This window comes from Trifolium pratense, linkage group LG3, assembly GCF_020283565.1.
Source record: "Trifolium pratense cultivar HEN17-A07 linkage group LG3, ARS_RC_1.1, whole genome shotgun sequence".
NCBI classification, from domain to species: Eukaryota; Viridiplantae; Streptophyta; class Magnoliopsida; order Fabales; family Fabaceae; genus Trifolium; species Trifolium pratense.
The window spans coordinates 47,843,543-47,851,858 of NC_060061.1; the positions used below are offsets into that span (position 1 = coordinate 47,843,543).

The 8,316-nt window shown below is 31.0% G+C and overlaps 1 pseudogene; it reads right to left on the bottom strand.

The window, feature by feature from the left end:
• Positions 1-1,598, bottom strand: part of LOC123917268 — a 57,684-nt pseudogene extending 56,086 nt beyond the window's left edge.
• Positions 1,599-8,316: the final 6,718 nt, after the last annotated feature.

Here is an 8,316-nt window from a genome sequence, read left to right on the forward strand (position 1 = left end):
AAAAAGATTAGGTTTAGGGTTATCGTATCGGAATAAGCTTAGAATATATATATAAGAGAAGATTATAAATGCCTTGTTCAAAAAAAGAGAAGATTATAAATGAATTTAATATTAAGTTAACATATTAGAATTTTTAACTTTAATCACAATTGAAGCACATGCTCTAGTGGTTGAAAAAGTTTATTGTAAGCAAAGGATGCGAGTTTAGGGTTAACTTATCGGAATAAGCTTAGAATATAAGAGATTTTTAGTCGATTATATTGTAAATACAAAGGAAACTCTATAAAAATTTCATCATATAAATATTACTTACAGTTTCCAGATTTTAGTGCCACATCATCTCAATTATAGCCACGTCAACATATTATATAATTATTTGCCATTCAAAAAGAAATATTATATAGGATGAACACTCCGATATACGGCTTAAGTGGATGATTGTGATTGGTCCACAAATAGTATTAATATAGAAAATTCAATAAATACAATTTATAAACCAATCATAATCATCCACCTCAAAAAATATACTGGTACATATCCATATAATATAACATGAGTATAAAAATTCACCTTATATGGTCAAAATTACTGAAATAGGGGATTAAAGTAGTGCAATTAAAAATAAAAAGGACTAAAATTACAAGTTTAACAAAATAGAGAGACTTTTAGTAAAAAAAGTAAAAATAGAGACAAAACTGTAATTAAGTGTTAAGATCGTACAGATATTTTAGCCTGTGTGTGGCTAAAATTTTACCTTTTAAAACGAATAAATGAGTGTATTAAAAATCTTGTAAGTTTAGCTTGGTTGATAGGAATACTTTACTTATTAATTTTTTTTGTTGCTAAATTATTAATCTTTAATATCCTTATATATTACATGTAATATTCCTACCAACAAAATTGTTTAGCAACCGTAAAAAAAAAAAAGTAGTTATTTAGCGACAGAGTTTAACATATTTTATCTTCATATCAGAAGTTCTAAATGAATAATTTATACATTAAAAAAAGAATAATTTATGTCTTATTAATTTCTTTGCTTTTTGAAATAAAAAAAAAATTGATTTTCATAATTTATCCTATAAAAATAATTACGCTTATCTTTCTTTTTAAAAATACAGACTAGAAATTAAAAAATGGGGGAAAAAATGAAGAGTTTAGAGGTCTTACCTGTATTAGGAATAATGAACGGAACAATTGGTACTATTTTGAGTGATGCAAAATGGCTTATAAATCCAAAATGATCTGCAAACAACAACGTAAAAAATTAAAGATTTACTCTCTATTAGTAATGGAAAGAACATTTCATCCAAAAAAATAAAAAGTGAAGGGGAACGTACAAATAATGCATGCATACCTTTAAATGAAACCTTTTTTTTTTTTTTTTCGATAAGCTTTAACTGAAACCCTTGAAATCAACAGAGTTTGAGTACTGAATTTAAAATATATGAGATAAACTTTTTTTTTCCTTTTTTCTATATGAATGGGAGAATAACAAAAACTGAAAACAAATTAATAAAACCGAGATATCAAGAGGTTGAAGACTCAAATTTTTGGGTGGTTGATTTTAATTTAAGATGGATTTTGTTTTTGTAAGAGAGTCTTGTGAGCAAGATACATATTCTTATATGAGAAAATAAAGTTAAACGAAGTACTCCCTCTATCCAAAATAATTATCACATTTTATCAGTGCACATTTATCGATGCACAATTTTGATTATGAATATCTTTAGTTGTATATTATTAAAAATTATGAAAAATTGATATTTAGATAGTACTCATCGAGACAAATCTAACAAGTCCTCATATGCTAATATTTATTTTTATACATTAGTAAAAAAAATATGATCAAAGTAGCTTATATGAATAGTGCAAATAATCAAATTGTGACAATTATTTTGACACGGAAGGAGTAATTACTTTCCCAATTCTAGAATAAAAGAAATAGGAGTAGTAAAATAGTAGTAAATTAATTTAGAAATTGGGACTTTATGTAGTGCGATGCGTTGGTGTCCTCTCTTTTGTTTACTTCCTTGATGAAAGTCTTCGGAAAACTAATATTCAATTATTCCACCTAACCTATCCTTAATTATAAATTTATAAGATCATGTGAGTGGAGTGGAAAAAATTATTAAGACCTACTTTAGTGAGACATGAGTGGCCTTCAGCATTATGAGTGACCACTTTTCAAAACCCAGTTCACGTTAAATACTTAAATTTATAAGATCATGTGAGTGGAGTGGAAAAAATTATAAACTGAAATATTAAATACTTTTCTGAAACCATTGAGGCAAAGACATTGGCATCAAATTGATCTCTCTTAATTATGTGCAATTTTTTATCACACGCTTTACACCCTGTTTTGTGACATCACAAAATTTGAGTAACAATTGTATAAGTCCTCGACAAATCTTTGAGATTACATAGAGTGTAATGTAAAAATTAAAATTGGAGATCGATATATCATATGAAATTAGAACACACTTACTTAAGAATCAATAATTATGTTTATCGGAATAGTCGATATTGAAATCATCGATATGTTAGACAAAGTCTTCTTTTGCCTGATCACATTCTCCAGGATTTGAGGTTTTCAGTGAGGCAAACCACAACGAGCGCATAGCCAGAGTGACGGCTTATTGTTCACGTGATGACAAATAACCTATCTATTTATAAACTAACAAACCTAGTCCGTACAAAATCCATATTACTGATCACAATATTGGGCCTAAGCATCATCAAATAGATCACAACAACATCAACTCATTTTTATTAAAACCAAAACCCACAATTGATTGCAGGCTGCAGTCCACAAAATATTAGAAAATATTCTAACATTCTCCCACTTGAGCAAAATCAATTGTGTATGTAAAAGGGTGGTATGGGTAGCTCAATTGGTTAAACTAGTTGAGTTAGGGTTAAAGGAGTTGGAGGTCCAGGGTTCAAGTCCTAGCATGGTGAAAAAATAACATAACATTGTAATATACTAACAACTTGCCTATAAAAAAAAATTGTGTATGTAAAACTTGAAGAAAACGTAAACGTTTAAAAACGACTCTCAGGCTGATAAAATTTATTAACGTGGCTACAATGATCTCAAGATGCAACATCTCATTAAGACTTCATTCAATAAAATTTAAATGATATTGAATCATGCCGGTAATTATATCTTTTAAATTATACCTTCTATGGTTACAAATACCACCAACCTACGTATGTCGACTAGTCATTCGTGTAGACTATATCGAGAAAATGACATGTCGGTGATCCAATAACCATACTATCATTTTCTTTGTCGGTCCTCAATTTTACTCAAATGCCTTAAATCTAGAGAAATTCTATGGTCTATTAAGATACCACAAGTCTAAGCTCCAAAATAGTGATGATAGCGCAGGCATATTGATCCAATCAACACTGAGCTCGAATATTTTAGACATAATTTATCTCAAATGCATCAAAGTCAGAGAAATTACATGGTCCTTAAGATATCATAGCTTCAAAATAATATTGATCACCGGCTAAGTGATCCAGACAACAATGAGCTTTAATTTATTTATGTTTACACATAATTAATGCCTCCAACATAGTGTCGATCACTGGATAAGTGATCTAGACAACACTGAGCTTTAATTTATTTATGTTTATGCCTCAGCTCCAAGATAGTGTTGATCACCAGCTAAGTGATCTAGACAACACTGAGTATTAATTTATTTATATAATATCTCATCTCCAAAATAGTGTTGATCACCAACATAATGATAAAAATAACACTGAGCTATAATATTTTTTTATTTGATTAAAATAATTTCAATATGGGTCTTGCTAACGAGTGCCCCCGGGGCACTCTTTAAGCATTCTATTTAAAGAAACTTTTTATTCAAAAAGTTAAACACTACAATTTCCAATGCGTTGACTTTACGCATTCCGATAAAAATTCTATAAAAAGTTTACTATTTATGGGCTTAAAGAGTGCCCCGGGGCACTATTTAGCATTTGCCTTTCAATATTATAAAGGAGTTAATATAAACTTCAAAAGCATATCAAAAGAAATAAGTTATGGAAAATGCTAAACAGTGCCCCCGGGGCACTAGTTAAGGATGCAAAAATAGTAATTTGGCATTGGAGTTTGTGCAGTCAACTTCTCGAAAGGTTAAAAAGTGTTATTTACTTTTCAAAACTTTCTAATTTTGTTTCCTTAACAAGTGCCCCGGGAGCACCGGTTAGCATGACCCATAAGTTATATCCCACTAATCTAAATGTTATTTTTCAAAACATCCACTAATCAAGTGATCTATAGAAACTCCCACTTACCCAAACGTTATTTCTATTCAGGTGTACTCTCTCTGTTAATCATAGGTTTATTCTGCAAATCTTGCTTCTATTTCTTATAATTTTAAGATGTTCAACATTTCAATGAAAACATAACAACTATGCATGGAGAAATTCATTCTTGAATCAAAACCAAAATGTATTAGAATCATCGTAACAAGGTCAATATGATAGTACAATCACACTTAGGTAGAATGCACAAATTAAGATCAACACTTCAATCAACAATGCAAATAAAAAATATAAGAAATACTAAAATTTAGTAAATTAATTTAGAATTAGTGCCATGCGTTGGTGTCCTCTCTTTTGTTTACTTCCTTGATGAAAGTCTTCGGAAAACTAATATTCAATTATTCCACCTAACCTATCCTTATAAGATCATGTGAGTGGAGTGGAAAAAATTATTAAGACCTACTTTAGTGAGACATGAGTGGCCTTCAGCATTATGAGTGACCACTTTTCAAAACCCAGTTCACGTTATTTATAAACTGAAATGTTAAATACTTTTCTGAAACCATTGAGGCAAAGACATTGGCATCAACGTACCAGCAATCCCTCAAATTGATCTCTCTTAATTATGTGCAATTTTTTACCACACGCTTTACACCCTGTTTTGTGACATCACAAAATTTGAGTAACAATTGTATAAGTCCTCGACAAATCTTTGAGATTACATAGAGTGTAATGTAAAAATTAAAATTGGAGATCGATATATCATATGAAATTAGAACACACTTACTTAAGAATCAATAATTATGTTTATCGGACAGGAACAAATTTGGTAGCAAGGGACATGATAAAAACAAGATTTTTTGTCCTTCACTGAACCACGGTAAAAAATTTTGTCCACAGTATAACTATAAAAAATACGAAAATACCCATTTTATTTTCGAATATAAAAATATTATCGTCCTATATATCTCCGATACAGTTTTATCCTGTCATGTATTACCTTGTTCTGTCTTGTACTGTTCTGTTCAATCCTTGCTGTTTTACAGTACTTTTTTATGGTTAAAATTGGTTAAAAATGTTTTGATGGTCAAAATACCAAAAGTAAAGGATTTGAATAATTTAAAGCCAGGAAATTATAAAGTGGAAAATCAAGAGTTTTTTTTTTTTACAAGGAAAATCAAGAGTTGTTATTGCAATAAACTTATAATTTATTATGATATACCTACAATATCTACAATTAATTTATTATTTATTTGATTATTTATAAAAGATTTAAATTAACCAACCGACACATGTCATACGAGTGTTGCACCCGACACGTCCGACAATGCACACAATTAATCCTAGAGGAAGCGAGTTCCTTTCTGGATTAGGAGTAGGCTTTGACCATTGTTGCTCTTAAGTCTTTTTTTTTTTTTTTTTGTACATGCTCTTAAGTCTTTATCTATAGAGAAACGAAATTAAGTAGTAACTACCATTTCAGAGTCACGCTTTCAAAGTAAACACAATAGAAAAAGAAAAGGGTCAAAACAATGAAGAGTTTAGAGCTATTACCTTTAATTATCTCGAATAATGAATGAATGAATAAGACTCAAATTTTTGGGAAGGTGTTTTCGTAAAGAGAGTGTTGTTGATCTGAGATAATAAAGGTGAACTAGTTACTTACTTACTTAATTACTTTCCCAATTCTACAGGAAAAAGTGAATTATTGATTGATTTAGGGTTTTAATTTGGGACTTTATTATGTAGTGCGTGATGCATCGGCGTAGGGACAGTATGTATTTTGATTTAGGGTTTTAATTTGGGATTTAATTTGGGATGTATTTTGATTTAGGGACAGTATGTATTTTAAGTTAACTTTCATCACAAAATCGTTTGTTGTTGCTTTAGGGTTTTAATTTGGGATTTATTTTGATAACAAATTAAATCTTATTCTCTTTCTCGTCGTTTTAGTCCTCCTCGTTCATCTTCCCTTTTTTTGTACTGAACTTTCATTTTGGTCCGTGGATACGTGGTAGGAAAAATGGCACGTTATGGCCAACTTAGTCAACCAATAGTCCATGTTAGTAACAACAAACGGTTATGTGATGAAAGTTAACGTCTGGGACTGCAAAGACTAACGCAAGTTAAGATGACTTAAGCTTATAATTTGCTAAGTTGATCATACTTTTCATTGGATCTCTCTGTCTTTACACGAATTAACATATGCACAATTCTGAAAATCTGGTATATGTCTGCAGAATGTTGTAAGCTGAAAAGTTTTTCCAGTTGCAGCAAGTAATTTTGAAATTTTAGTTGTTTACATATTGGATGCAACACACAAGTGATAGAAATCGTTAAAATATATGAAAATGTTTATAATATCTTGATATTATGCTAGCTATAGTATTCTAGTTTATTTCATATGGTCTGTAAGCATCTAGAAGATGTTTTCTCTCCCAACCCCCCTCAATTCTTTTCTACCTCTGAATTTCCATGTTTGCCCTTGGGGGTACTGCGGTTTATACTAACCGAAATAAGCTGACATTCTGATAAATTTCGGTAACCACTTACTGAAATCTGGGACATTTCGGTTCGCAGATACCGAAACAATTATTTCGGTAAACTTCTACCGAAAATGGCCTAATTCCAGCGACCAACGTACCGAAATCTAGGACATTTCGGTTCGTAGATACCGAACAAGCTGACGTTCGTTTTTTGTGTACCGAAAACGCTAATGTTCGGTTTGCAGTTACCGAAATGGTCTAATATTTGGCTTCGGTGAATAAGAACCGAAGTTTTTTGACAAAAATGTTTGAAACCGCAAGGAGCAAAATTGGATTTTTGGGAATAGAAAAGAAATGAGGGGGGTCGGGAGAGAAAACATCCATGTAGAAAGGTTCTTCTTTCTACATCCAGCTTGTTCAACAGTGTTAGGATTTTGGTTGGTTTGGATTTCTTGGGTGGGAAGTAAATAAGCTAAGGTCCACAATTGTCAGCACCAGCGAGAATGCCCCATTCTCTACGAAAACCTCATCTGCGCTGAGACACTATAAAATCACAAATCCCTGCTGTTAGTGAATGGCCTTTGCCAAATAACCTCAAAACAATTGAGAGGTTTTCTTCAAATTGCATTCCTACAGACATCAATCTATGAGGAACAATAGGCACCATAAGCTCCTACCTAAGTACTATGGTTCCTATAAAGTATTGGACAAAATTGGTATTGTTTCCTACCAATTGGATTTACATACCCAAAACTGTTGAAATTCACAGTAGTTTTCATGTATCTCAACTGAAACTATGTCCTAATTAATCCTGATGCTTCTGTTGTGCACCACATTCCTCGGAGCATTTCCACAGAAGTGGTGGTTCAGTGGAAGGACACGCCACCTTAATTGGAAACTTTGGGAATTTTACTATGATCTGTTAAAGAAGTTCCCGTTGATCACTACTCTTAAATAATGTCTTTTTTAGTATTTTACTAAAATTGTGCCTGTAACTAAATAGACATGTTGATTATTTACAGAATATCTCTTTCTCTTAATCTGATACATTTCTTGTTTTAGGTCATCAAATCTCATTCTTCATGTACACAGTCAGTCAGGCACCGGTGGAGATAGATAGTTTAAGTATTATTGTCATTATTGTAACTAGCGGGCCAGACAGGCGCGTTCCGTGCCTGCCTGTGTCTAACTTATGTCCAAAAAAATGTTTTATGTTATGATGAATTTGTTAATAAAAGATTTTTATTGCTAAAAAAATAAGGATATTGTTGGTATTATGAAAAATCGACACAAAAAATATTTGTATTCTCTTTTTATATATTATAGATGTAGTATTAAGTTGGTAATCATTCATGGATATACAACTCATTTGTCACTTATTCACATTTTTATGATTTGAATTTATTTTTTATTTTTTTTAAATTGATTAGTTAATGGAAGTTGTGAAACTAAGTCAAAGGTAAAATAGGTATATTGAAAAGTCCATCTCAAACTCACCTATCCTTTTTATATATTGTTATAGATAAATTATATTTCACAATGTATAGATTAT